Genomic DNA, 26,428 nt, shown 5'->3' on the forward strand with positions numbered 1-26,428 from the left:
TCATAGCCATTCACTCATTCATTTATTCATTCATGGAGTGCCTGGGTCAGGCTTCTCCTTACACCAGGGAGGGGTGCCCAGAAATGGTGGGTCCACCCCCAACTCAGCCGGCTCAGCCTAACTGTAGCCATCCATTCGTGCATTCATTCATTCACTCATTCATTCACTCATTCACGAGTGCCTGGGCTGGGCCCCCCCACACGCCAGGGAGGGGGTGCTGCAGAAATGGCAGGTTTCCCCCAAACCCAGCTGGCTCAGTGCTAATCATAGCCATCCATTCATTCATTCATTCATTCATGGAGTGCAGGGCACTGTTCTGGGCACTGAGGCTCCACCGTAAATGCAGGGCTCACAGCCTCTGCCATGAATGCGAATCCATTCCAGAGAGCCAAGACAGGTGAGCGCTCAAAGACCCTGTCTAAAATTCTGTTTCAGGGACAGCTGCTCCAAAGCAGGACCAGGGATGGATAGGGAGGGAGTGACTGGGTGGGGCCCACTACCTTCAGCAGAGGAGAACGCTGAGCCAGGGGTCCCCGGGGAACTCAGGGGCAGGCCCGAGGTGCTGATGTAGGGGACTGAGCAGGAGGCAGACATGGGGCTGGAGCAGCAGCCAGGGGTTGGGTCTGCAAGGCCTCGGACAGCGGTACAGTGTGTTGTTTAGTGACCCCAAAAAGATCAGTCAACATCCCTATCCCCAGTACTTGCAACTGTGATCTTACTTGGAAATAGGGTCATTGGAGACGTGGCTAAGCATCTCAGGATGAAGCCATCTGGATTTAGGGTAGACCCTAAATTCAACGACTGGTGTCCTTATAAGGAGTGGGGAGGTAGGGATGCAGAGAGAAGGCAACACACAGGCAGAGGCAGAGACGGGGGACATATCTGCACATCACCACGGCCATGAATTGCTGGCAGCCCGGGAAACTGGGAATGGCACAGAACGAAGGGTCCCTCTGAGCCCCTAGAAGGAACCAGTCTGGCCGACATCTTGGACTCCCAGCCTCCAGACTGAGAGAGGATACATTGCTGCTGTTTTCAGCTCCCCAGGTTGTGGGTCTTTGCAACGGCAACCCCCAGAAACACACACAAGAGCTCTTCCAACCGGGAATCCTGTTATTCGGGCTGAGAGGTCTCTAGGGAGGCATGAGGAAGGGAGGGGGTGGCCTGGTTTAGGTTTTCAAAGGGGCCCATACAGGAGTGGGTCATTTAGGAGACACCCTTATCCCGGCTGGGTATGGTGGCTTGGTCAGATTTGGGACATTGCATCTCTACATTCGGAATGACAGACACCCAGACACTCACAGGTGGCCCCGGGGCCATTTTGCTTTGCAACTGGCAGACAAGGTGGCAGACAAAACTTACCTGAGGTCACACAGCCATGCAATTTGAACCAGGTTACCCAGAGACTGAGTGTGCACCCTTTGCTCTGATCCTACAAGCACACAGTGTTCGTTTGTTCGTTCCTTCCTTCCTTCTTTCATTCATTCACTCATTAATTCATCCCCTCATTCAACAAACTTGTGGAGTCCTGGCTTACACAGGCACCGGGCGCCGTCGAGATGGGGGTGAAGCAGGAGAGCATTTGTGGCTGTATCGGACATGGTTCTCGTCCTAACAGGGGACCCAAAGCAAGTCCCAAAGGAAGTCTCCCTTTGGAGCCAAGCGTTTGACTCCAGAGCCCTGTTCTTAGCCACACATTGCAGGGTGCGCCTACGCAGGATGGGGCCTTTAAGCTGGGCCTCGCGTGGGGCTGGGTAGGACCAGCCCTGCTAAAGATGAGCACAGCTTTCCTGGGGAGGGCAGTGGGCAATGGCACGAGGTGACTATGGTCGCCTTGCCAGACCCCAAAATATCTCCAGAAGACAATTAAGCTCATGGAGCAAAAATCAATAGGCTGCAAGGAGTGCCCGCCTTTAAGTGAATGAATGGTGATCCCATAGATTCTTTCTTTCCAGGGAAACCTTCATGAACTTCCCAGCTACGGTCATTAATCTCCACTAGCACAAAACCCTAATCTTCCAGCACACCAAGGGCCTGATGGAGAACGATGTGGCCTCCATGGAGAGTGACTCCTTGGATGACTTTTGTCCCTGAAATGCGGACGAAGGTGTGTGCTCAGAGCTGTGCCTCTTGGTGTGGTTTATCCGTAGGAAAAAAACAAGGAAGAACTGAGGGCTGGTTAGGGGAGCCTTCGATTACATAATAATGTTGGCAAAGAACACGTAACAACTGGGGAGCTTATGTGCTCAATGAATAAAAGCAGGGTGCAGAATTACGAGGAAGTACGCTTACTGTACATACCACACTGACATGGTGATAAAGCAGTCTGTTATGATTCTGTTCATGACAAATGAGTGGACAAATAGGTATAATTTTATCAATGGGAAGTGGCCAGAAATAAGAATGGAAGGCAGCTTGGTGGGACATAAGAGTGATTGGTCTTAAGTGGTGGAGCTAGAAGGAATTTACTTTTTTACTTTGATAGAATAGTTTCAGATTTACAGAAAAGTTGCAGAGATAGCCTAGCGAGTTCTTGCTTGCTAGATGGGGACAGTGAAGCACAGGGAGGTCACATGGACAGTCAGGATAGAGCCGAGGTCAGGAGCCGAGTGTTTGACTACAGAGCCCTGTTCTTAGCCACACACTACAGGATGCATCCATGCAGGATGGGGCATTTTAGCTGAGCCTCCCGGTTCCTGTCTACACCACACCCAGTTCCCCAGTTATTACTTTACATTAGCCTGGGACATTCACCACGAGGAGGATGCCAGCATCAGCACCTTAGTATTCTCCAAATGCCACGCTTTGTTCAGCTTCCACCAGTATTTCCTCTTCCTGTCCAAGGATCCCACCAGGACACCACAGTACATCTTAGGCTGGGGCAGTTTGGGGACTTTCCTTGTGCTGGATGACCTTGCGAGCTCTGAGGAGGGCTGGCCAGGCACGCTGGAGGATGCCTCTCAATGTGGGCCTGTCTGATGTTTTTCTCAGCATTGGATGGGGTTGTGGGTCCTTGGGAGGAAGGCTGTAGGGGTGAGTGAGGTACATCAGACCGAGCGCTGGCTGTCAGCAGACTTGTCACCGATTGCACTGCCCTTCCCGGCTAGGGTCCTGCGTGTCAGACCCTCCTTGGTGGAGTCACTCTTCTCCTTTCCGCACTGTCCTCTCGGAAGGAAGTCACCACGCACAGCCCACGCTTGAGGGGTGTGGGAGTTACCCCCCTCCTCGAAGATGGAAGAGCCACATCTATGATTTGGAATTCATTAGCATGGGAGAGGTTTGTCTCTTCTCCTCCGTTGTTCACTCATTCAATCATTTATTTATATCACTATGAGCTTATAAATATTTCTTTTATACTTTAGTTGTAATTGGAGACGGTTCTGATATTTTGTTGCTCAAATAGCTCCAGCTCTGGCCCCAGGGAGCCCTTTTAGCTGGGCTTTGGGTCTCTGTGACATGCCCTCATCATCCTTCTCCCTCGTAAGATTCTTCTTCTTATTCTTATTTTCTTGGGAGACAGAGTCTGTGTTGCCCAGGCTGGAGTGCAGCGGCATGATCTCGGCTCACTGCAACCTCCGCCTCCCAGGTTCAAGCGATTCTTTTGCCTCAGCCTCCTCAGTAGCTGGGATTACAGGCACCTGCCACCATGCCTGGCTAATTTTTGTATTTTTAGTAGAGATGGGGTTTCACCATGTTGGCCAGACTGGTCTCAAACTCCTGACCTCAGGTGATCTAACCGCCTTGGCCTCCCAAAGTGCTAGGATTAAGGCGTGAGCCACAGTGCCCGGCCTGCCCCTCCCAAAGTTCTGCATACGCTGCATGTGGATTCCCTGGATAACCAGGAAGAAGGAAGTCCTGAGGACTTCTTGGCTCATTCATCATCCATTCAACTTTGACCCACACATCTGTGCCATTTGGCCAGGGAAGCCCAAATTCCCCTCATTAAAGCACTTTTTCCATGATACAGTTTTTCAAATGTTCTTACGAGGCAACTGTGTGTCCACCATCCTCAATGGCCCGTGTGCCATTTTTGTACCTCGAGCAAAACAGGACTGACACGGAGCTGGCCGTTAATCCTGCCTGACGGACACATGAAGGAGCACATACAGGAATGAGTAAATGAACAATGCCATCTCAGTCTGCGACTCCTAAGGGAATTGTTTGTTTGCTTTTCGCCTCTGGGAGGAAAACAACCTTACGAACATTTAAGTAGCCTGGAGAGCGAAACTCATAGAAAAAACTCATCCACTTATTCGTCTTCACCACTCAAAGTTTTGCACATGAATGAAGGCTCATTCATTCATTCATTCATTCTTCCACATTGCAAAACCACATGGTTCAAGCAAGGATTCAGGTAAACACAGGGCTCTGCAGGAGCACAGTAGAGGGAAAATAGCACCCAGGTACTGGGCAGCTACAAAGGCAGGTAGGAGGGCTTCCTGGAGGTGGTGACACCCAGATGAGCCCTGAAGAATGGATGGAAATTTGACTGGTAGACCTGGGGGACGGGGCTTCAGGCAGAGAGGACAGCATGACCCCAAAGGCAAGCAGGTGGGGGTCCCTGCTCTGTCTCTCCTCCAGCCTCACCTCCCACCCCTCAGGCTCCTGGTATCAGCCACGGCAAACTCCTTGTGTGTCTCCAGTTAGTGGAGGCCATTTGCATCCTGACAACCACTTGTGTGTGTACTGTTCCCTCTGGGTGGAATGCACAGTGGGACCAAGACACTCCACCCCTGCCATTGGTGACTCAGAAACAAACCTTCACTTTTCAAAATGACACAAAATCCATGTGTGATCAAATCAAAATAGCTTCTTTCAAATTTTCTCAGTACAAAATTCTGAACAACCTCAACAAACCTAAATGTTTCTCATTGATACATGTGAGCCTGTTTTGATGATGGGATGCCCTTCCCCCTGTTATCTGCTTGTTGAGCACCCTGTTCTGCAAGACTCATTTCAAACGGCGCCTCTTCCGGGAAGCCCTCTATGATAGGGAGTTATTCCACTCCTTCCTCTGCCCCCTCCAGCATCTTGCACATACACAGGCTACAGCCTGGTGGCCCTAGTGTCCTCTTGGTGGGTCTGCTTCTGCTGCCAGCCTCTCAGCCTGGCAGTGCTCATGTCTTCAGCACTGCCATTTCCCCCAGCACTGTGATCCCAATGAATGGGCATTGGCGTTATTCATACACAGCCGGGGGCTCTGGGTACAGGGCTTGCTTCTCCATCACAGCCCCTTTCTGCGCAGTCCACACCTTCCATTAGGCCCTGGGCTTTGCAGGTGGTGACACGGAGGCGAGAGGAGAAAAAGCCCGAGGAAGTGATTCCAACCTGGGGCCCAGCAATCTGGGCCGGGGCTATTTTTGGTGCCGAGTTGGGAGACTGAGCCAGGAAAGACAGGGAGAGGAAGGTGCTGACAGGAAAGGATTATTGGAGCAAAGAAAACAAATCAATTAGCATCGTGCCAGCCGGAGCTGGCAGTGGTTCCTCCAAATCGGGAACCAGCCTCTATTTTAAATGGTGTATTTTTACCGCTTACTATTCTGGGGGAGACATATGGTACCTGCACTGGGTTCTGGGGGCCCAGGAGGCTGGTTTTTTGAAATTAGAGACGACATTCTAAAACATGGTAAAGAGAAATGCCTGACAGATTCATTTGAGTAACGGCCAGTTATTTGAAGCCTAATTCTGAGAAATGGGTGCACAGTTTACGGGGATCAGAAAATGGTCAGGGGCAGCCACACGGTCAGGTGAGTCCCTTATTTTAATAAATATTCACGGCATACCTGCTAGGTAGGTGTGATTATCCCCATTTCTCAGGTGGGAAAAGTGAGGCCAGGGAGCCTGTGTGCCAAGTGTGAGATCACACCGACGGCTTTTCTCCCCTGATGTCTGTGTCACCTCTACAAATACTGCAGCCAATGGTATCCTTGCATCTGCCCAGAAGGCAGCTGGCCAACACGGGGGTCCTGATGCAACAGGCTTGGAAGAGTCTAGAGAGATCCCTCCCACCCTCAAAGACAGGAAATGGCTTCCAGAAGTCTGCAGTGGCAGGTCCGTCCAGGGCTTTCACGATGGATTTCCGACCCTGTGAAGAGGGAAGGGAGGGCTGGGAGGGACTCCCATTCATTCTTCCCTCTTGGCCCCTCGGCCCATTCTGGAGGGGACTGACAGGCTCATTCAGTCCATACGTGTGGACCCCCGGGATAGGAGCTGAACCCCATGGGATTCCTGCCCCCCGGGGGGGTCATAGCAGACAGAAACATCACCGAGTAGGTCTCAGAGGTGTACTAATCAGGGCAGCCCCGAGCAGAGAGGGCCCCTCACCCAGGCTGGGCCAAAGTGGAGGAAACGCTGTCCATCAGGAGCATTTCTGCAGATGAGACACAGCTCACACAGGGTGGGCCAGAGTCAACACTGTGCAAAAAGATGCCCCACAGAGACCAAGGGCAGACACTGGGAGATGCTGAGCTGGCCTCCCACCCCCTCCCTGCCTGGCCAGGAGGTCTGCCTGAAGCCGAGGCCTGGACGCCCTTCTCCGGCTCTTCAAAATGAGTCCACACCTCCCTGCCTCCCTGACCTGCATCCCGTCTGGTCTCCTGCTTGGACCTGCTTGTCAGAAGCACCCCTGTGACGGAGCCAGCGGTGACTCTGCCCCGGCCCGCGGGACGCAGCCAAGTTCCCTTCCCCGGTCCACATTATCTTCCTCTGGCAGGGCTCCAACCCATCTCCTCCAAAAGGTGGTGCCAATGTCCCAGTCTGCCTGGCAGCTAAGCTCATCGTATCCCAACTCTCAGCTCTCCAACTTAAAAAAAAAAGGAAAACAAACAGCATCCAGAAACCACTTCTCGCCTCTGCTAGAGCTCTGGCTCACACTCGCCTCTGCAGAACTCTGGTTTCCATTCACAAATCTCTGTCCTGGGGAGGATGCTTTTATTCTGCCCTTTACCAAGTTTAGCCCTAAGGATTGGTGTCATTTGGATTTGCCTTTCTATTTAAAACCCAACTGCCCAGTCTACTCCTGGCCAGACAGATGTGCCCAGCTCAGGGTACAGACAACTTGGCTTTGACGCGGAGAGAGGCAAGCAGCAGAGGCGAACAAACACTGCAGCCTCCACCCCCGGATCTGAAATTAGAATCTTCCCAGAGTATCTCATCCAAGCTTATGTGAGTCACAACAAGCAGAAAGCATTCTTCCACCCAGTGCTTCCCCTGTGGCTGAATGCACACAGCTCGCTGGATGTTCAGCATACACTCCAGCGGCTAGCTTGGTGTTTTAGGAGAAAGTCACTCCCGTGATGGTCATGTTTGGGCGACCCTGAGGGCTGTAGAGGTCCCAGGATACAGAGTCCCACTGAGATGTGGCCTTGGACAAGTCCCTCTCCTCACCTTCAAATTGGAGATAATAATCTCTTCTGTGCTGAGGTTCCCAATGAGGCAAAACATTTGCAAGCATTGTAGAAATATGAGGGGTCTTCATTCTTTTTGTTGCTTTCTTCAACCAGAAAGATCTACTCTTGGAGAAATCACAGGTGGTCTGCAGGTTCATTCCTGCTGGGGCCCTTCAGGGTCTCCCAGGTGCTCCTGGGATTCAAGACTCACTCCCAGCCTCACCAACGGACGTGGCTCCCACGCATCCTGAGCTCAAGCAGTCCTGGGCTGTGTCCAGGTCCCAGAGGCCCACCACACCCTCACAGTCTGCGTATGAACAAGTCTCACTTTGCCAGATGCCTTGGTCAACTTCTGACTGCCTGCAGGGTAGGGCCCGGGGGACATGCCAGTGGCTGCTGTGGTGGTTAACCAAGTGAGATAACCTGGTGACCTGGCCTTGGGCAGAGGTAGGAGAACTGGAGGGGAGAGGGCAGATGTCAAGGACATCTTGGAGTTACAGTTCAGAGGCTTTGCTGGGGAATAAATAAAACGGGGAAATACGAGAGCACACTAAGTTTCAGGCTTGGGTCAAAGGGTGGCCGACGGTGCTTTGCAGAGACGGAGATGCAGGAGGAAGAACTGGTTTGGGGGAGATGAAGCTGAGGTCAGTTTGAGCTGCTGAGGTTCCTGAGGTACACCCGAGTGGAGGGAGGGTGGGGTTTGACATATGGGGCTGGGCTCAGAGAGGAAATTTGCACGGTGGGTAGGCATTCGGAAGCTCCATGCACAGACTCCTGGCTGGGGGTCCCAGAGAGCATCAGCTCATCCAGGCATGGCAGGAAGTGGGAAAAAGAACTGGCCTGGGATGGAGATCAGAGGGACCCTGCAGAGATCAGCAGGTGGGGAGTGAGGGGGGAATGGGGGGTGGGGCACTGGAGAGTGGCCAGGGGTGAGGGGCTTCAGCAGGCCAGGAGGAGAGAGCTCGGCCTTCCCACCTCCTGACTCCCACCTCCTCCCTCCCTCACCTCTCAGTGGGGCCTGCCCTGCCACAGCCTCTCTGACTTGTTTCACACCCTTGTTTGTTCCACATCCGAGGTCCCTCTCACGTGGATCTGGCAACCCCGGCCTCAGGCTCACTCTATGTTCTGGCTCCGGAGAGCCCCTTCCCAGAGGCTGTGTGGCTGGCTCCTTCTTTTTAAAATTTTATTTTTATTTTTATTAATATCACTTCTAATGGACCAATCATAATTGTATACATTTGTGGGTACAGTGTGCTATTTTGATATATGTGTATGTATATACATACATACGACACACAGCATGCAATGATTAAATCAAGCTAATCAACACAGCCATCGCCTCACCCACTTGTTTTCTGAGATGAGACATTTGAAATTTCGAAACAGCGAGGGAAGCGAGCTCCAGATGACCGGCTCCTCCTAATCCACAGCTGGCAGCTCCACTGTCTCAGAGGCCTTTCCTTAGCGCACCATCTAAACGGGCCCTGACTCCTGGTTATCATTTGTCTTAAAAAGCAATTATTAAGCCTCTCTGAAAACGTCCTTTTATATTATTATTTCTTATTGTGGCAAAACAGACATATCATAAAATTTCCCTTGTGAGCCCTTCTCGAGTGTACAGTGCAGTGGCGTTAGGCATCCACACTGCCCTAGAACCATCACCACTGTCCTTCTCCGGAGCTTTTCCATCACCCCAAAGTGCAGCTCCCACCGTGGGAAGACCCAGCTCCCCACCCCCTCCCTTTGTCTTATTGTGCTCACTTTCTGGCCGATCCCCCACGAGGCCACGTGGTCAGGGAACAGGGTTGCCTTGTTCACTACTGGATCCCAAGCCCCACCTGGCACATAGTCGGTGCTCAGGCCACGAGTTCAGTGCTGCTGAACATGCTGATGGGATATATTTAACTCTCACTTCTGGCAAACCTTTTTTTTTTTTTTTTTTTTGAGATGGAGTCTCACTCTGTTGCCCAGGCTGGAGTGCAGTGGCGTGATCTCAGCTCACTGCAAGCTCCGCCTCCCGGGTTCACGCCATTCTCCTGCCTCAGCCTCCCTAGCAGCTGGGACTACAGGCGCCCACCACCACGCCAGGCTAATTTTTTGTATTTTTAGTAGAGATGGGGTTTCACCATTCACAGGATGGTCTCGATCTCCTGACCTCGTGATCCGCCCACCTTGGCCTCCCAAAGTGCTGGATTACAGGCGTGAGCCACCGTGCCTGGCTGAACTTTTAACATTTAATGGAGGTGGCGTTCTGTTCTGTTGTGTTCTGTTCTGTTCTGTGTGCTGGTGTCTCAGCCCTTCTAAGCCCCACCTGAAGCCCAGGAGCCTGGAAACCCGGAGACCACACGCCCCTGCCTCCCTTAGACTCTACCCCCAAGTCGCCTTCACAGGACCGCTGACAGCCACAAGAGTAGAGACGCCTTGTTCTCCAGCAGCTGCTGCAGGCAGGCCCGGGGCTGTGCCAGGGTCTCCAGCATCCTCCTCAGGCCCACCTGCTTGGGTGTAGCAGGAGCTGAGAATTGGTAGCTGTTTCTCAAGGTTCCTGCGTGCCTGACCTCCTGATATTTGCAGTGTCTACTATGTAAGGAAGCCTCTAAGTCCTTGTGTCAAACCCCTTCCTCCTCCAGATACTGCAAGTGGTTTCTAACCAATGCCTGTGAATGGCTGGATCTAGAACTATTTTACCAAATAAAACGAGTTGATCTGAAACCTTCTCTTGTGTGGACCGAGGGCATGCCTTCATTCCAGCCTGCCCAAGGTCTTAAGACTGGGTAACCTCTTCCCTGCCAAGACCCAGGAATTTTGCTAAGGCATTTTTCATGGCTCCTCAGCCAACAGAGGCACATTATGAGTTAATGAGAGCTTTGCCCCTCAAATAAAAGCTCTCTGCCAAATGGGAATCGGGGCAGGGCCAAGGTGGAGAGATCTGTCAGCGTTCATGGTTCCTAAAAGAGATTTTCTCAACTAGGCGGACGAGGGCCCCATTCACCCGAGTTCATGCACAATTCTGAGAAGCATGTTGGGAGCCAAGCAGACTGATGCCAGGGCTTGGGCAGGCAGTATCACCCATCCATCCTGAGTAGGGATATGTAAGGCCTGGCATTCTCAGCAGGACGCCTCCCACTGTCCTCTGCTTAGCTGAGGGAATTTTTAAAAACCCACGAAAAGGCTGAGTACAGCGGCACATACCTGTAATCCCAGCATTTTGAGAGGCCGAGGTGGGTGAATCGCTTGAGTCCAGGAGTTTGAGACCAGCCTGGGCAACAAGGTGAAACCCTGTCTCTCCAAGTATAGAAAAATTAGCCGGGCATGGTGGCACGCACGTGTAGACCCAGCTACTTGGGGGGCTGAGGCAAGAGGATCTCTTGAGCCTGGGAGGCAGAGGTTGCAGTGAGCTGAGATCATGCCACTGCACTCCAGCCTGAGTGAAAGAGCCAGACCCTGTCTCAAAAAATAAAACAAAATAAAATAAATGAATAAAAAATAAATAAAATCTTACAAAGGAGAAAAGTCAAGAGAATCATTATCATTGAGGATGAGGAGGGGGAATGGTACCACACTGGGACTCGAATTTTTCATTCATTGAGACAGCACCTAGGCACTGAGCACCAGGGACTGTATTACGTGTTGGGTTATGACTATGGATAAGACAAGACGGGACAGGATGAAATCACCTTCCCACGGCCTTACAGCTGAGTGCAAAAGACAGGTAGGAAAACAAACGCAGGAACATGATCATTTCAGATGGTAGTGAGTTCCACGAACGAGAAAAAATCAGGTAATTCAATGACTAATGTGGATGTTTATGTGTTTATATACAGGCATTCATACATAAATACATACACACATATGATACACACAAATATATGTATGTGCTATAGAAAGAGATGTACATATGTAGGAACAAATCTATAGAGACAGAGGCATGAAGCAGGCCGGAAGTTAACAGCACTGTTTGTTTCTGGGTGACAAGACGATGGTACATTTTTCTTTCTTTGGAGAATGCTTCTGGCTACATTTCCTAGTCTGTACCGCATGGCCTAGTGTGAAACACCTATGGAATGACTAAATACACTTTTGTTAAGTCAATATTTTAAAATGAATGTGTTACATTTGTAATTAGGAAAAAATCCAATAAATAATATACTTTTATGAAAGAGGAATTTATTTATAAGCAAAAGAAAGTCTGTTAGCAAGACACTTGTTACAAACTAAGGTTTCCTGCTAGGTCATCTATGAATGGTCAGTATTCCATACATTTATTTATTTATTTATTTATTTATTTATTTAGAGACAGGGTCTTGCCCTGTCACCCAGGCTGGAGTGCAGTGGTGTGATCTCAGCTCACTGCAGCCTCTGCCTCCTGGACTTAAGCCATCCTCCCGCCTCAGCCTTCCGAGTCGCTGGGAACCACAGGCGCATGTGTACCACTATGCCTGGCTAATTTTGTTTAATTTTTTTGTAGTGACAGGGTCTCCCTATAGGCTGGTCTTGAACTCCTGGGCCCAAGCAATCCTCCTGCCTTGGCCTAACACAGTGCTGGGATCACAGATGTGAGCCACCACGCCCAGCCTATCAATACTTTCAATCCAACTGTCTTTCTTTTCCTCTCTCCTCCCCTCCTCCCTCCATTCCTTCTTTCCTGCCTCCCTACCTTCTTTCTTCCCTCCCTCCCTCCCTCCTTCCCTTCCTCCCTCCTTTTTTCCTTCTCTTCTTCCTTCATCTCACCCCTCCATCCATCTTTCCATCCATCCATCCACTGGGGAGTGACTGTAAGGGTTCATGAAGAGAGAAGTGCTGGGTGCTTTGAGACCACTGTGGCCACCTGCTGTAACCATCTCCATGCAACCCAGCTCCTGCACCTACCTCCTTGGCATGGGTACCAGTGGCTTCTGGCTCCCGGGCTCGTCTCTGCTTGAACTTGAACTCCTTCTAGTGGGTTGAGAGACACTGACTGTGTGCCTGGCTCTGTGCTAGGCACTAGCCCCCACAGTCCTCATTATATTCTCACAATGGCTACACGTGGGAGATGTTCTTGTCTCTCTTTTACAGACAAAGAAACAGAAGCCTGGAGTGGTGAGATGACCCACTCAAGACCACACAATTTGTGAGACACAATGCTGGCATGAGACCCAGCTCTGTCTGACTCGGAGCCGGCATCCAGCCTCTGCACCAAGGCTTGAGCTGACAAGCATCCAACATAATTTAGTAAAACACCCACTCAAACACAATTACAGAATTGACTGTCAGGAAAGAGCTGGTTCTGTTTTAATTACTGGCCTGACAATTGTTAAAATGCCAGGAAACATCCTTGAGAACATTTGTAAATTTAATGGCAAGGCAAACCTTTTCTCTCTGGCCAGAAGGCTGACTTGGAAAATCTTGGGTCTGATTGATAATAACTAAATAAGGCAAATACATTTCAGAGCATATAAAAATAACTCGTCATCGATATTTTGTAGCCTTGATTTATTAATCATCTTGTGTGTAGCATTTGTGAGAAGAGAGCCCCCGCTGTCCTCCTCCCCCAGGATCATTGATGATGTCAGTTCTCTTAAGGGGTTTTGCGCTGAGGCTCCAGAGTGAATACGGTTTAATCGTGTTTTGTTTGCCTGTCTGAGGACATTCTGCAGACAATGCTAAAAAGCCTGTTTGCTTGGGCAGAGTGCAGCAGACGGCTAATTCTCTGGAGTGATGGTGTTTTGGAAGATTGTCTTTTATCAGGACGGTTGCATTAACTATGTACGGTTGGACGTGTGAACAATTTGTTCATTTATCTGCCCCCTAATTGAACAGTGGAAGGCAAGGGACTGTATCCCGGTAGCTTTGTGTTAGGCCTTTTCAACAGCGGTGCTGGCAGCCTCCTGGGTGAAGATGACAGCTTTCGGAAATAACTGTGGAATCTCCTAAGACTTTCTCTTCAAATATTTGTGATGAGAAGCCAAGACAGTATTGTGGCTGCTGGACAAATTCGTTAAAGTCTTGCATCAGCTTCAACTGGAAGCCATTCTTAATGTTTTCTTATCGTTCCCTTATCGTTCCCATGAAGCAGGTGTCTGAAGCCAAAAAATGAACCAAGGTCTGCACCAAACGGTCAAGGTCACGGCCATCCGTTTAGGGACCATTTGTATTCCATGGTCATAGACTCCAATAAGCACAGAGCTGAAAGGCCCGTGAATGTAAGCTCCTCAGAGTTGGGTGGGGAAGCTACACTTCTGTCTGGAGAAGCCCCAGTTAGGGTCTGCAGGTGATAGCAGCTTGAATCACGGTCGGCATGAATGAAGAACTTTTGCATTGCATAGAGAATACAGCAATACTGGTAACAAATAGTTGTGCATAGCATTTATTGAGCACTTCTGTATGCCAGGCACTGGACCAAATGCTTTCTTCATATTTTCAACCACCCTCTGATGAAGTAGTTGTTATTATTATCCTTGTTGAATGGCCGCAAGCAAGTGAGTCCCAGACAGGGCAGTCACCACCCAGTGGCTTAGGGGTTGGTGGGGTAGAGCCCTGACCGCTGCTGCAGAGGTGGATATGGGACGCACACTGCTCTTCTTCCGCTCTTGATTTCAGCCTCCATTGAACCCACATGACCCAGTGCTGGGGGTGGAGCAAGGAACAACCTCGTTGTCTTTGGCTCCATGGAGCACACAGTCTAGTGAACAGGCAAAGACCGACAAAGCACGTAAGCGGCAGCCGTGCACCCCAGCAAGGGCTCCGTCACTGAACAAGATGGGGAGTGGGGTAAGACCATAAAGAAAGCAAGGTGGACCAGGTGATCCATCCATCAGGAAGGGAACCAGGAGGCCGTGGGATGGGGAGGAGGAGACAGCCGCAGGAGATGTGAAAAGGTGGAAGGAGCAGGACTGGATGCTACGGGTGGGGCAACAGGGAGTTTGCAAGGCCCCCGGCTCCTACCTTGGGCATTGCGGGAAAAACAGTGAACCAAAGACACCTGCTACCTTCCTCGTGGCTGAGAAGAGACTGAGAAGGAGTGGCCGGAGAGGTAAGAGGAGGACCAGAGAGCAAAGTGCTGCAGAAGTCATGGGCCAGCCACCGAGAGCTCAAGCATGGTGAGCTTTCAAAGCCCCACTGATTGACAAAGACGGGGTACCGGTGTCTCTGAGTGCGACTGATTGTCGATGGTAGGAAATGGATGTCCCCAGGTACCAGTAATCACCAATGGCAGGAATATTGGTGTCTCCCCAAGGTACCATTGATTGTCAAAGGTGGGGCATCAGTGTCTCTGAGTGTCACTGATGGCAAAAGGTAGGGCACTGGTGTGTCTGAGCACTACTGAATGTCAGCAATGGGGTATCAGTGTCCCCGGGCACCACTGGCTACCAGTCGCGGGGGTAATGGTCCCTAGGAAGGGATGGGGTGGGAGGTAGCACCGTCTTCTCTCCTTCATCTGCCCTCTAACCATATGCCATCGGTCATCAGTCAGTCCTAGCGTTTCCACTCCTCAGTGGCAGGGACTGGCTCTGGGGTCTGGGCAGAGCGGACCCCAGAGCAGACGCATCATGAACAGTGGGTGAGCTGAACAAAGGCACAGCAGGAAAAATGAGTGTCTGTTTTGTCAAGTTATTCTCCTCCTTCCTACCACAGATGAAGGATGATTTAATTAAGGTTCTCGGGGAAAGAGCTCTGGAGTGGGAGATTTCCCAGGGGTTCTCTGCAATCTCGTGGAGGCCAATATGACCTGTAGCTCTGGTTTCCTGTGAGAAGCATCAGCACTGGTTCTTCCAGATCCAAAAGAACGGATATCCGTCCTGCATGAAGCCCCCTGTGAGAAGCATCAGCACTGGTTCTTCCAGATCCGGAAGAACGGATATCCGTCCTGCATGAAGCCCCCTGGGACCCCGTGCTAGAGTACTCACGACAGAGCCCGGCCAGGCCCCCTCCCACAGGCAAAGAGCAAGGTGGCCAGGGAAGGCAGGGCAGTGCAGTCCAGCCCCTGCCTGGGACTCCAGACACGGTGACGCCTGGAAGCAGGAGGCAGCAGCAGAGGGGCCGGCTGGACCAGCAAACCTTCTGATGCTGCAATCACTGCAGTAATGCCCCGGCCCCTCTGCTTGGATACCTCCAGTGGCAAGAGGCTCCCTACCTCGCTGCCTGTGCAAGTGTTTTCTTTATAACAAGCTCAACCCTGCAAGGCACAGAATAAAAGGCTTCAGAGCCCTGCAAATCTACAATGAATTCTGGCCATGCACATACAGTGGCGAGACCACGAGTCAGTTCTGTAGTCTCTGGGGGCCTCGATCCTGCCGCTTTTGAAGTGGGTCACCCTCCTCCTTCTTACTCCCTGTCTTCCTTCCACCCGAGCTACAGGTTGGAGTAGGGGCTGGGTGAGGGGAGGAGGAAGTGCCTCAGGCCTGCTGAGGAGCGCAGGGATCCTGGCTTTTCTGCGGCTGCTCTGTGGCAACTCCCCCAGGAGCCGAGCTCTGGGGCAGGACGTGGGTATTTCCAGGCCTTACTCAGGCCAGAATGTCAGTAAAATCACACACCCGGATATCAGTCCTGATAGTACTGATTAATAACTCACAGCGCCGTTGTGACAAGCAGATAGAGCTCACCAAGCCAGGCAGTGATCATCGCAACCATCATAGCTGGGCAGCAGCACCAGCAGGCTCTCGCCAGGCTGGACACCGCCCCAGAGGCCAGGCTGCTGCCAGTCCCGCTTTTCAGAGAGGTGAGCATCTCACCCAGAGGTCGCCCGGTTCAGACAGAGCCGAGCTGGTGGCAGGGAAGCTCGGTGGACAGTGTGCCACACCCCGGCAGGCTGTCTTTGATTAGATTTATTGATTGGGTTTCTGTGTAGGATTTTGTTCAGCAAAAGTGTTTTCATGTTTTAAAAATATGTTTCACCACCTCTGATTTCATCTGATCACCACCACTCCCAATATACACACACATAGACACACACATAAACACACACACAGACACATAAACACACACACAGACACACACACATAGACACACACTCACCCATAGACACACACATAGACACACAGACACACAAACACACATAGACACACACAGACACACATAGACCCACACATAAACACTCACACAGACACACACATGGACACACAAACACTCACACATAGACACACACATAGACACACAAACACGCATACAGACACACACATAAACACTCACACAGACGCACACAGACACACAAACACTCACACAGACACACACATACACAAACACACACATAGACACACACTCACACAGACACACACATAGACACACACACAGACACACACATAAACACTCACACATAGACACACAAATGTAACACTCACACATAGACACACACATAAACACTCACACATAGACACACACATAAACACACACACAGACACACACATAGACACACACATTTGCAGGTGCAGGGAGGGCTGTGAGATGGCGGGAGGGAGTGGAGAGGAAGGCTTCGGAACCCAGGAAAGACCCCTGTGCTCTACTTCCTACACGCCACCCCAGGCGGGGCTCAGGGCTGGGCGGGCTGCCACATCTCCACTGGGCCTGGTCACACTGCCCAGGATGGACATGACCTACCCCCAGCAGGGGAGGTGCCTGAGGTTAAGAGGCCCTGGGAGCCCCCTCCTGGTGGTCAGCAGCTGTGGGTCTCAGAGCTGGCTGGGACCCCATGGCTGACGACCCCCAGTGCCTGCCAGCCCCTGCCTCCCTGGGCCTCTTGGTGGTGGGTTAACACGGGGGTCACAGCAGGAGGGGCAATTGGGGGGCACTCGGGGGCCTGGAATACTCAGGGCTGACCTCGTGGCCAAGGATCAGGAGAAGAGGAGACCAATCTGCCCTCCTGCCCAGGTCGGAGACAATGCCCTGAGTGTAGGGGAGACCCCCCACCGTGAGACCCTCAGCGCCTTCACCACTAGCCCTGGCCTCAGCTTCAGCTTCAGTTTCTAGTCTGCAAGAAGGCAAAGAGCTCCTGCCCTGCAGCCTTCCAGGCCAACCTATGGGGAGCTGCACAAACCCAGCTTTGTCGGGGGCATGGAGTGTGTGTACCCAACACCCACCGCCTCCATAGTGACAAGTGCCTGGAGCCTGGCATTGTGGCTGCCACACATCCTGCTACTGTTTTTGTTGGTTGCCCACAACTCAGCTGCCCGCTTCCCCAGGAATCTGCTTCGGTTGACAGGAGCCCCTCGCCTGGGAAGTTGCACCCTCCCCCAGGCAGTCCACAGATGGACAGATGCCTGATGGATGTGGGGGTGAATGGCCAGGGCTGTATCCCCAGGGTGGGACTCCACAGTGTGGGCTGCAGGCAGGACTGGGATGTCTTGTGAAAGCTGGGACCCTAAAAAGCTGAGAGATTGCCGCACACTCACAGCCACACATGGGCCACATCCACGTAACACAGCAAGATGCCTTGTTCCCAACAAAGCCCAACTGTGCGTCTCCTATTTTTAGACCAAAGAAAACAATGCATGGTAATATTGTGGGAGGGATGGCTGATTAGGGAAACCTGTAAGAATCCCGTATCATTCTGCTCCAACAAGATCACAATGTGCAGAAGAGGCGCTGGGGGTACGCAGGAGAAACGTCCAGTGGTCCCCAGCCCAGCAGATGAAGGAGGAAGAGGAGGAAGAGGAGGAGGAGGAGGAAGGAGGAGGAAGAAGGAGGAGGAAGGAGGAGGAGGAGGAGGAGGAAGAGGAGGAAGAGAAAAAAGAGGCGTAACTAGATGCAGCTGTTTCCAGAGAGAGAGAGAGCAGGTGCCTGGGGACAGGGCAGGGGCAAGGGCAGGGGCAGGGGCTGATGAATCTGTGCCGAGACCCTCTTTATTTCTCATGGCAACATCCTGGGCGTTTCATGTCACACACACATGTACACACGAACACATGCATAGATGTGTACATGCATGTGCTCCTAAAGGCCGTCCCTTCCCACTCGGGCACTATGCCATGTGAGTATCAGCCTGATACCTGTGTGTTGGGCTCACGGCAGAGCCTCCAGGCCTCCTTGAGAGAGAAGGCAGGGAAACCCACTGAAGGCTCTTATCCTAAGGACTTGGGAGAGGGAGGGCACATCAAGTCCAACCTCTGTCGTGACACTAGCACCCAAGGAAGCGGGGCTGCTTCTCTAGGGACCACAGTCATTGGGCACCAAGCTGGGACCCCCTGCCTGCCTAATGCCAATTCCAGGGCAGAAGACCCTGCACATCTGGAAACTGTCCCTCATGTCCCTGAGTGTGGACTGAAGAGGTGGAGTCGGCAGGGTAGAGTGAGGTTTTACTGGCCAGAAGCTTCTGGGCTATTTTAAGGGAAATGTCTGGGGAGGACACGCTCCCAGACTTCCAGAAGGACACACCAGCCCTCTGCTCCCTGGACTTACTGGATAAGCTTCCCAATAAAAATGCTCCAAGATGCCTTGCCCTAATGGAGGGAAACAATGTTGGATTTTGCCAGACTGGCCAGATGAATCCCTTACGCCTGGCCGTCATTAGCTGCCGCTGGCTTAAGGGTAGCTACTAAGTATTAGGCAGCCTCTATTAGCCAGGTGCCGAGAGGCACACGCATCTTGTCTCATGAACCCTCACAGCTGACCCTCGAGAGGGGTGATAGCTTCCTGGAGCTCTGAGAGGCTCACCAACTTGCCCAGAGACACATAGCGCAGGCGCAGGACCTGGGTGCACATCACAGATTGTGTGTCTGACACCTGTACTTTTCAGAGAAAAGCATCTACTCTCACATTTGCCGGTTAGAAATTTCAGGTGCTTCCGAGGACCTGTGGGTGCCAGCAGTCTCTCCCGCACTGTACACACAGGCATGGATGGCACAGGTGAGTTTCCTGCCCCCTGAGGCTTCCAGGACAGTGGGGTGTGTGTGTGTGTGTGTGTGTGTGTGTGTGTGTGTGTGTGTGTGTGTGTGTGTGTGTGTGTGTGTGTGTGTGTGTGTGTGTGTGTGTGTGCACGCGCGCGCACGCGCGCACATGCGCACGTGACTCAGACAATAAGAAAAAGCAATAATATACTCTCAAATAGTGAAAAAAATCACTGCAAATATAAAGCAAGGTAATAAGATGCAAGTCCTAGGGTGGGGTGGGGGTTGTGACTTGGGAAAGGAGGGTAAGGAAAAATGTTCCTGAGGCAGAAAAGCCTCCTAGGCACAGGGGAGTGCACATGCTAGGGAGAGTGGCAGCATGCACAAAGGTCCTGAGGCACCAAACTTGGCGTTTGGAGAAACCACAGGAGTCCCGAAGCTGGAGGCATGAAGGGGCGAGTGGAAGGTGCTGGGGGTGGAGAGGCAGGCAGGGTGCAGGCCTGGGAGCCCCATGAGGAGTCTGATTGCAACGTGGGATGGGGAACCACTGGGGGCCTTGAGCAGAGGAGATGCGAACTGATTTCCCTGGTGAATGCCCCTCCGGGTGCAGCGTGGAGGGCAGACAGAGGGGCTGGGGTCATCGAAAAAGCCCTGGAAGATGGGCATGTCTTGGGCCCTGGGCTGAAATGTGGACAAAGGTCTCATGGTTTAGAGAACTCACTTTGCAGCACAGAACTCACTAGTGCATCTGAGGTGGGGTGAGGGGATAGAGGGGGAATGGATGACTCCTGAGCTTTTAGTGTGAAGGGGGATGGGACCAGTTCCTGAGAGGAGCCTGTGGAGGAGGCTTCTGTGAGCAGGTGGAAGAGTTCTGACGGCAACGTGATAAATCAGGGATGCCTGTCCACCCTCTGAGGGGGGTGACATGGGGCAGCAGGAGATCTGAGTTTGGACTTTGATTGAGGCATCAGGGCTGGGGAGTGGTGGGGTGCAGACATAATATCTGAAGCCATGACATTGGGTAGGTTCATGGAGGAAGAGGGAAGATCCGAGGGATGGGTGAGCATCCCGCTCCTGACTGCAAATCCCAGAGAGAAAGCCCCAGCTGGAAGGTGAGGCAGAGCTGGGGTGGCACTGGTAGGCGGCTCAAAGGAAGCACACTTCTCCTGGCTTCTCCCCCTTTCTCAGATGGGAAACTGAGCTCCAAAGACATCAAGGCTTGTCCCTAGAAACACAGCCCATGAGGGGCAAGTCAGATTCTGAGCTTCAGGATTTTGAACTTGAACTAAAAGTTGCTCGGAATGTCTGACCCTTCTTTCACATGGCCAACTCCTATACACCCTCCAAAGGCCAACTCAAATGTCTCCTCCTCTATGAAGCACTCCTTGCTCCACACTTGTGCCCAATCCCCCACCACGGTTCCATGGCAGTTTCTACACACCTCCACTCAGAACTTATCCTATGTCAGGATAGTAGTTTCAGAGTCTCACTGGGCTGTGAGCTCCTTGATGTCAGAGAGCAGATTCTATGCACACCCCACACCCCTGCTTGCCCAGAAACTAGGCATATGAGGAGCTCTATAAAGCCTTTCTGGATGGATGGAAGGAAAGGGTGTATGCATGCACGGGTGGGTGGGTGGATGGGTAGGTGCATATATTGATGGATAACCAGTAGAGAGACGAATACCATATAGATCAATGGCACATGGATAGGTGGGTGGATGGATAATTGGGTGAGTGGGTGTGTATATAGATAGATGGATGGATGGGTGAGTAGGTGGATGGATAGATGAGATAACCAATGGATAGATAAATATATAGATCAATGGCACTTGGTCAGATGGATGGTGGATGGCGGGTGGACGGATAGAAGACTACAGGATTTGTAGTCAAAATATTCAGAATTCTGCCCTGGCCACAATTTGGACTAGCTGCTGGACCAGGCACCACAAGGTCCATGTTGCTGAGCCCTGGGCTCCTCACCTTTGATGTGGAGAGAAGGGTGACAAATTGTCCACCTGCTGGAAACCTGCAAAGCTCAAAAGGGCCAAGAGAGGGCTCAGGGGCCTTGCAGGGCTGTGTAAATGTCAGGCAGCCCCAGGGAGCCTGGAACAATCTGCACCATCGCAGAGTTCTCTGCCAGAAATCACCTCCAAACGTCCATCGAGGGAACGTAATTTCCACATAGCTGGTTTTAAAACCAAGTAATTAAATGGTTTTATAGTCAGTTTTTAAAACAAGCTCTTTAAGTTATGAGTATAAAGCATGTCCCTGTAATAGCCAAGTTGTTCTGTTTTGTGATTTCTATTGCAATGTATTTTTATAATTAGGCAGAAAAAACATCCATTCAGGGCTGAGGCCACTTTATTGCACTCACTTTTGGGCTTGGTGTGACCCAACCAACCCACAGAGATCGGGGCTCCTTAGGGTCTGTCTGTCTGGGTCCTTGCGGGAGATCACCTTGAGGGAGGTGGGTGTCTGACAAGGACACATGACGACCCCACTTGGATGAAGGGTAGCTCAGGGGCTAGAGGATGGATGAATGAATGGTAGATGGGTGGATGGATGGATTATGGATGAGTGGATGGTGAATGGGTGGATAGGTGGATGAATAGGTGGATGGTGGATGGGTGAATGGATAGATGATGGATGGATGGATGAATGGATGGATAGATGGATGGAGGGATGGAGGGATGTGTGTGTATGTATATGTGAGTGGGTTGGCTGGGGGCACTCAGAGGAGGCACCTTTTTCAGCCAGGAGTGGGAGGATCAAAGAAGCCTCCAGATGAAGGTAATTATTTGGCTAGGTATGAGATGTGGGGCTCAGGGAGATGATTCCAGCTATATTGGCTTTGGGGCCACCTGCCAGGCTCCATCCCTTATTGAAAACCTGTTCCTATAGGCTAGAGTCCAGCTGAAGTTAGGGATGCCAGAAAATATAGGACAACCAGTTACATTTGAATTTCCAATAAAGAAATAACTTTTTTTAGTAATAAGTATGCCCCAAACATCACATAATTTTAGTATAAGTATGCAATATTTGTGATATACTAAAATAACTGGTGATATATAAAATTCAAATTTAACTGTGCATCCTTTAAAAAGTTATTTGTTTAAGCTGGCAGCCCTATGAGGGAATGGAGCCACTGAAGTGGGTTTGGAGGCTGTTGGTCACCCCTGGTCAGCTGTGAGGCCAGCAGAGGCTCCTTGCTGTCTACTGTAAGTGATGAGCACCGTGAAGAGGGAAGCTCAGGTCTACGGGAGCACAGAGGAGCCACCTAGTCCCCAGGGATCGTAGTTTCCTGGAAGTATCACTGGAAGGATGAAGAACAGTTGGGGAAATCTACCGTGGGAGGAAGTTATTTCAGGTGACGGAAAAGCAAGGGCAGGCACAGGAACACCTGATGTGGCAAGAGTGGAGTTGGAGGTGGAGGTGGTGGGACTGGGGTGGGGGGCAGGTATGTAACTATGTCCCTCTTAGATCACCCCAGGGTGTAACAGTGCTGCTGCTCTCCTGGTCAAAGACTTTACCCACATTTTAAAAGGCACCTCTCCCTCCCTGGCACATGCCTGGAGCATGGTTAACCTCCTTATACCAGGAAAAAGATTTTCCTTTCTCCAGGCCGAGGCAGCTCACTCCATAGCCCCATTTGTCCTCAGCTAATTGCCCCTGTGCAGTGCACAATTTGCCCAATGCCATGACTTCAAGCTTAAGTTCCAGAGAGGAGGGTCATTGTCTCTCTCGCTCACTGCTCTATCTCCAGAAACTACAGCAGTGCCAGGTAAATCTCTGACAAATCAGCATGGAGTGAAGGAAGGCAGATGGATGAATGAATGAATGAGTGAATGGATGGCAGATGAATAGATGGACAATGGATTAGTAGATGAATGGATGGATGGATGGGTAGACAGAGAGATGGTGGATGGGTGAATAGGTGGATGGATGAGTAAATGGATGGATGAATGGATAAGCAGATGAACAGATGGGTGGAGCACTGGCTCGAGAGCTAGTCCCTGGATTATGGGTGAATGGATGGTGAATGGGCGGATAGGTGGATAAATAGGTGGATGGATGAATGGATGGAAGGGTAGAGGGATGGATGGGATGGATGGGCAGTGGATAAGCAATGGATGAATGGATGGTGATGGGTGGGTGGATGAATGGATGGTTGTTGGTGGTGGATGGGTGGATGGGTAGAGGGATGGATGGACAGTGGTTAAGAGATGGATGAATGGATGGTGATGGGTGGATGGATGAATGGATTATGGGTGAATGATGGTGAATGGGTGTATGGTTGGATGAATAGGTGGATGGATAGATGGATTGATGGGTGGGTGGTGGATGGGTGGATAGGTGGATGGATAAATGGATTGATGGGTGGATGGTGGATAGGTGGATGGGTGGATGGATTCATGATGGATGGATGGATGGACAGTGGATGAGAGGATGGATAAATGCATGGTGGAAGACTGGATGAATAGATGGGTGGGTGGATGAATGGATGGTGGATGGGTGGATGGGTTATGGATTATGGGTGAATGGATGGTGAATAGGTGGATGAATAGGTAGATGGATGAATGGATTGATGGGTGGATGGTGGATAGGTGGATGGGTGGAAGGATTCATGGTGGATGGATGGATGGATGAACAGTAGATGAGAGGATGGATAAGTGGATGGTGGAAGAGTGGATGAATAGATGGATGGGTAAGTGGATGGGTGGATGGATGAGTGGATGGGTGGATGGGTAGGTGGATTATGGGGGAATGGATGGTGAATAGGTGGATGGATGAATGGATTGATGGGTGGATGGTGGATGGGTGGATGGGTAGAGGGATGGATGGGATGGATGGGATGGATGGACAGTGGGTAAGAGGATGGATGAATGGATGGTGATGGGTGGGTGGATGAATGGATGGTGATGGGTGGGTGGATGAATGGATGGTGATGGGTGGGTGGATGAATGGATGGTGGTTGGTGGATAGGTGGATGGATGAATGGATGGTGGTTGGTGGATAGGTGGATGGATGAATGGATTATGGGTGAATGATGGTGAATGGGTGTATAGTTGGATGAATAGGTGGATGGATAGATGGATTGATGGGTGGGTGGTGGATGGGTGGATAGGTGGATGGATAAATGGATTGATGGGTGGATGGTGGATAGGTGGATGGGTGGATGGATTCATGATGGATGGATGGATGGACGGTGGATGAGAGGATGGATAAATGCATGGTGGAAGAGTGGATGAACAGATGGGTGGGTGGGTGGATGAATGGATGGTGATGGGTGGGTGGATGAATGGATGGTGATGGGTGGGTGGATGAATGGATGGTGGTTGGTGGATAGGTGGATGGATGAATGGATGGTGGTTGGTGGATAGGTGGATGGATGAATGGATTATGGGTGAATGATGGTGAATGGGTGTATAGTTGGATGAATAGGTGGATGGATAGATGGATTGATGGGTGGGTGGTGGATGGGTGGATAGGTGGATGGATAAATGGATTGATGGGTGGATGGTGGATAGGTGGATGGGTGGATGGATTCATGATGGATGGATGGATGGACGGTGGATGAGAGGATGGATAAATGCATGGTGGAAGAGTGGATGAACAGATGGGTGGGTGGGTGGATGAATGGATGGTTGATGGGTGGATGGGTTATGGATTATGGGTGAATGGATGGATTGTGGGTGAATGGATGGTGAATAGGTGGATGAATAGGTGGATGGATAAATGGATTGATGGGTGGATGGTGGATAGGTGGATGGATTCATGGTGGATGGATGGATGGATGGATGGATGAACAGTAGATGAGAGGATGGATAAGTGGATGGTGGAAGAGTGGATGAATAGATGGATGGGTGAGTGGATGGGTGGATGGATGAGTGGATGGGTGGATGGATAGGTGGATCATGGAGGAATGGATGGTGAATAGGTGGATGAATAGGTGGATGGATGAATGGATTGATGGGTGGATAGTGGATGGGTGGATGGGTAGAGGGATGGATGGGATGGATGGACAGTGGGTAAGAGGATGGATGAATGGATGGTGATGGGTGGGTGGATGAATGGATCATGGTTGGTGGATAGGTGGGTGGATAAATGGATTATGGGTGAATGATGGTGAATGGGTGTATGACTGATGAATAGGTGAATGGATAGATGGATTGATGGGTGGGTGGTGGATGGGTGGATAATGAATGAATGAATGGATGAATGAATGGATGTTTGATGAGTGGATAGGTGGATGGATGGATAGTGAATGAATGGATGGTGAATGCGTATATGGGTAGATGGCGGATGAGTGAATGGATAGGTGGATGGATAAATGGATGGAAAGATGGATTGGTGGACACATGGTAGATGAGTGGATGGATGAACTGCAAGTGTAAGGATGGTAGGGCTTAGGCTGGCCATCCAGGGCCTCACACCTGGGCATTCAGTAGCAGCTTACACTAGGAAATTGATGAGAGAGTGTGGAATCGGTTGTCCAGTGCGGGAGATATCTCCACAAGCAGTGTCTCTGTGGGTCATTCTTGGTGAGCCATGTGGGGTGCATGTGCTTCTTTGGTCTTTAGTGGGCTACTTTCTCCGAGGCTAACTTTGGAGTTATCCTCACATGGGGCCCAGAGTGCTCCTTAGTTGCTAGACATGCCTTATTACACCCCAGTGAGTGGGGACTTATTGCTTCTGGGTGGAGGGCGGCCCAGGCCTGCCCTGCTGCCGTTGACATTCTCAGCTGGATCCCTGCAGTGCTGGCAGCTTCCTGGCACCTGAGCTACCAGGAGCTTCAAGGGACAGTGCTCAGGGAACCACGGGGCCACGCAGAGCCCCGCTGAACAGACAGCGCCCGCGACTCTTCCTCAATCTCTCTCATCCTTTCTGTCTCATTCATTGGTTTATTGGGCCTCCTTACATTTTTTTTCTGCAGATGTAAAGTGTCAATAAATGTATTATGTATTTTATTTCTCAGTGGGAACCAGGAAGACCTGTCTTGAGGCAGCAGACCCAGGCTGGGATGCCCCAATGCTTGTTCAGCCCTTCATCAAACACTCCCTGTGCCTGGAAAGCTGACACGTCCTTCAGAGGAGAGATGTCTGTGAGCTCTGCAGGTCTACGGACCTGAGACCTCAAGTTCCTGGTAGGCAGAGCCTGTGGCTCCTCCTCACAGAAAGAGGTGGAGAGAGAGGGGCTTGCAGTCAGTCGGGGCGAGCACTGGCCCGAGAGTCAGTCCCTGCTGTTG

General features: G+C 51.2%; 1 protein-coding gene across 4 annotated transcripts in view; it reads right to left on the bottom strand.

Moving 5' to 3' along the window:
• The window catches only part of SORCS2 (sortilin related VPS10 domain containing receptor 2), a 548,735-nt gene that overhangs the window by 106,738 nt on the left and 415,569 nt on the right, over positions 1-26,428 (bottom strand). The gene's annotated exons all lie outside the window — the stretch shown is intronic.

The sequence above is a fragment of the Pongo abelii genome, chromosome 3, assembly GCF_028885655.2.
Source record: "Pongo abelii isolate AG06213 chromosome 3, NHGRI_mPonAbe1-v2.0_pri, whole genome shotgun sequence".
Taxonomy (NCBI): Eukaryota; Metazoa; Chordata; class Mammalia; order Primates; family Hominidae; genus Pongo; species Pongo abelii.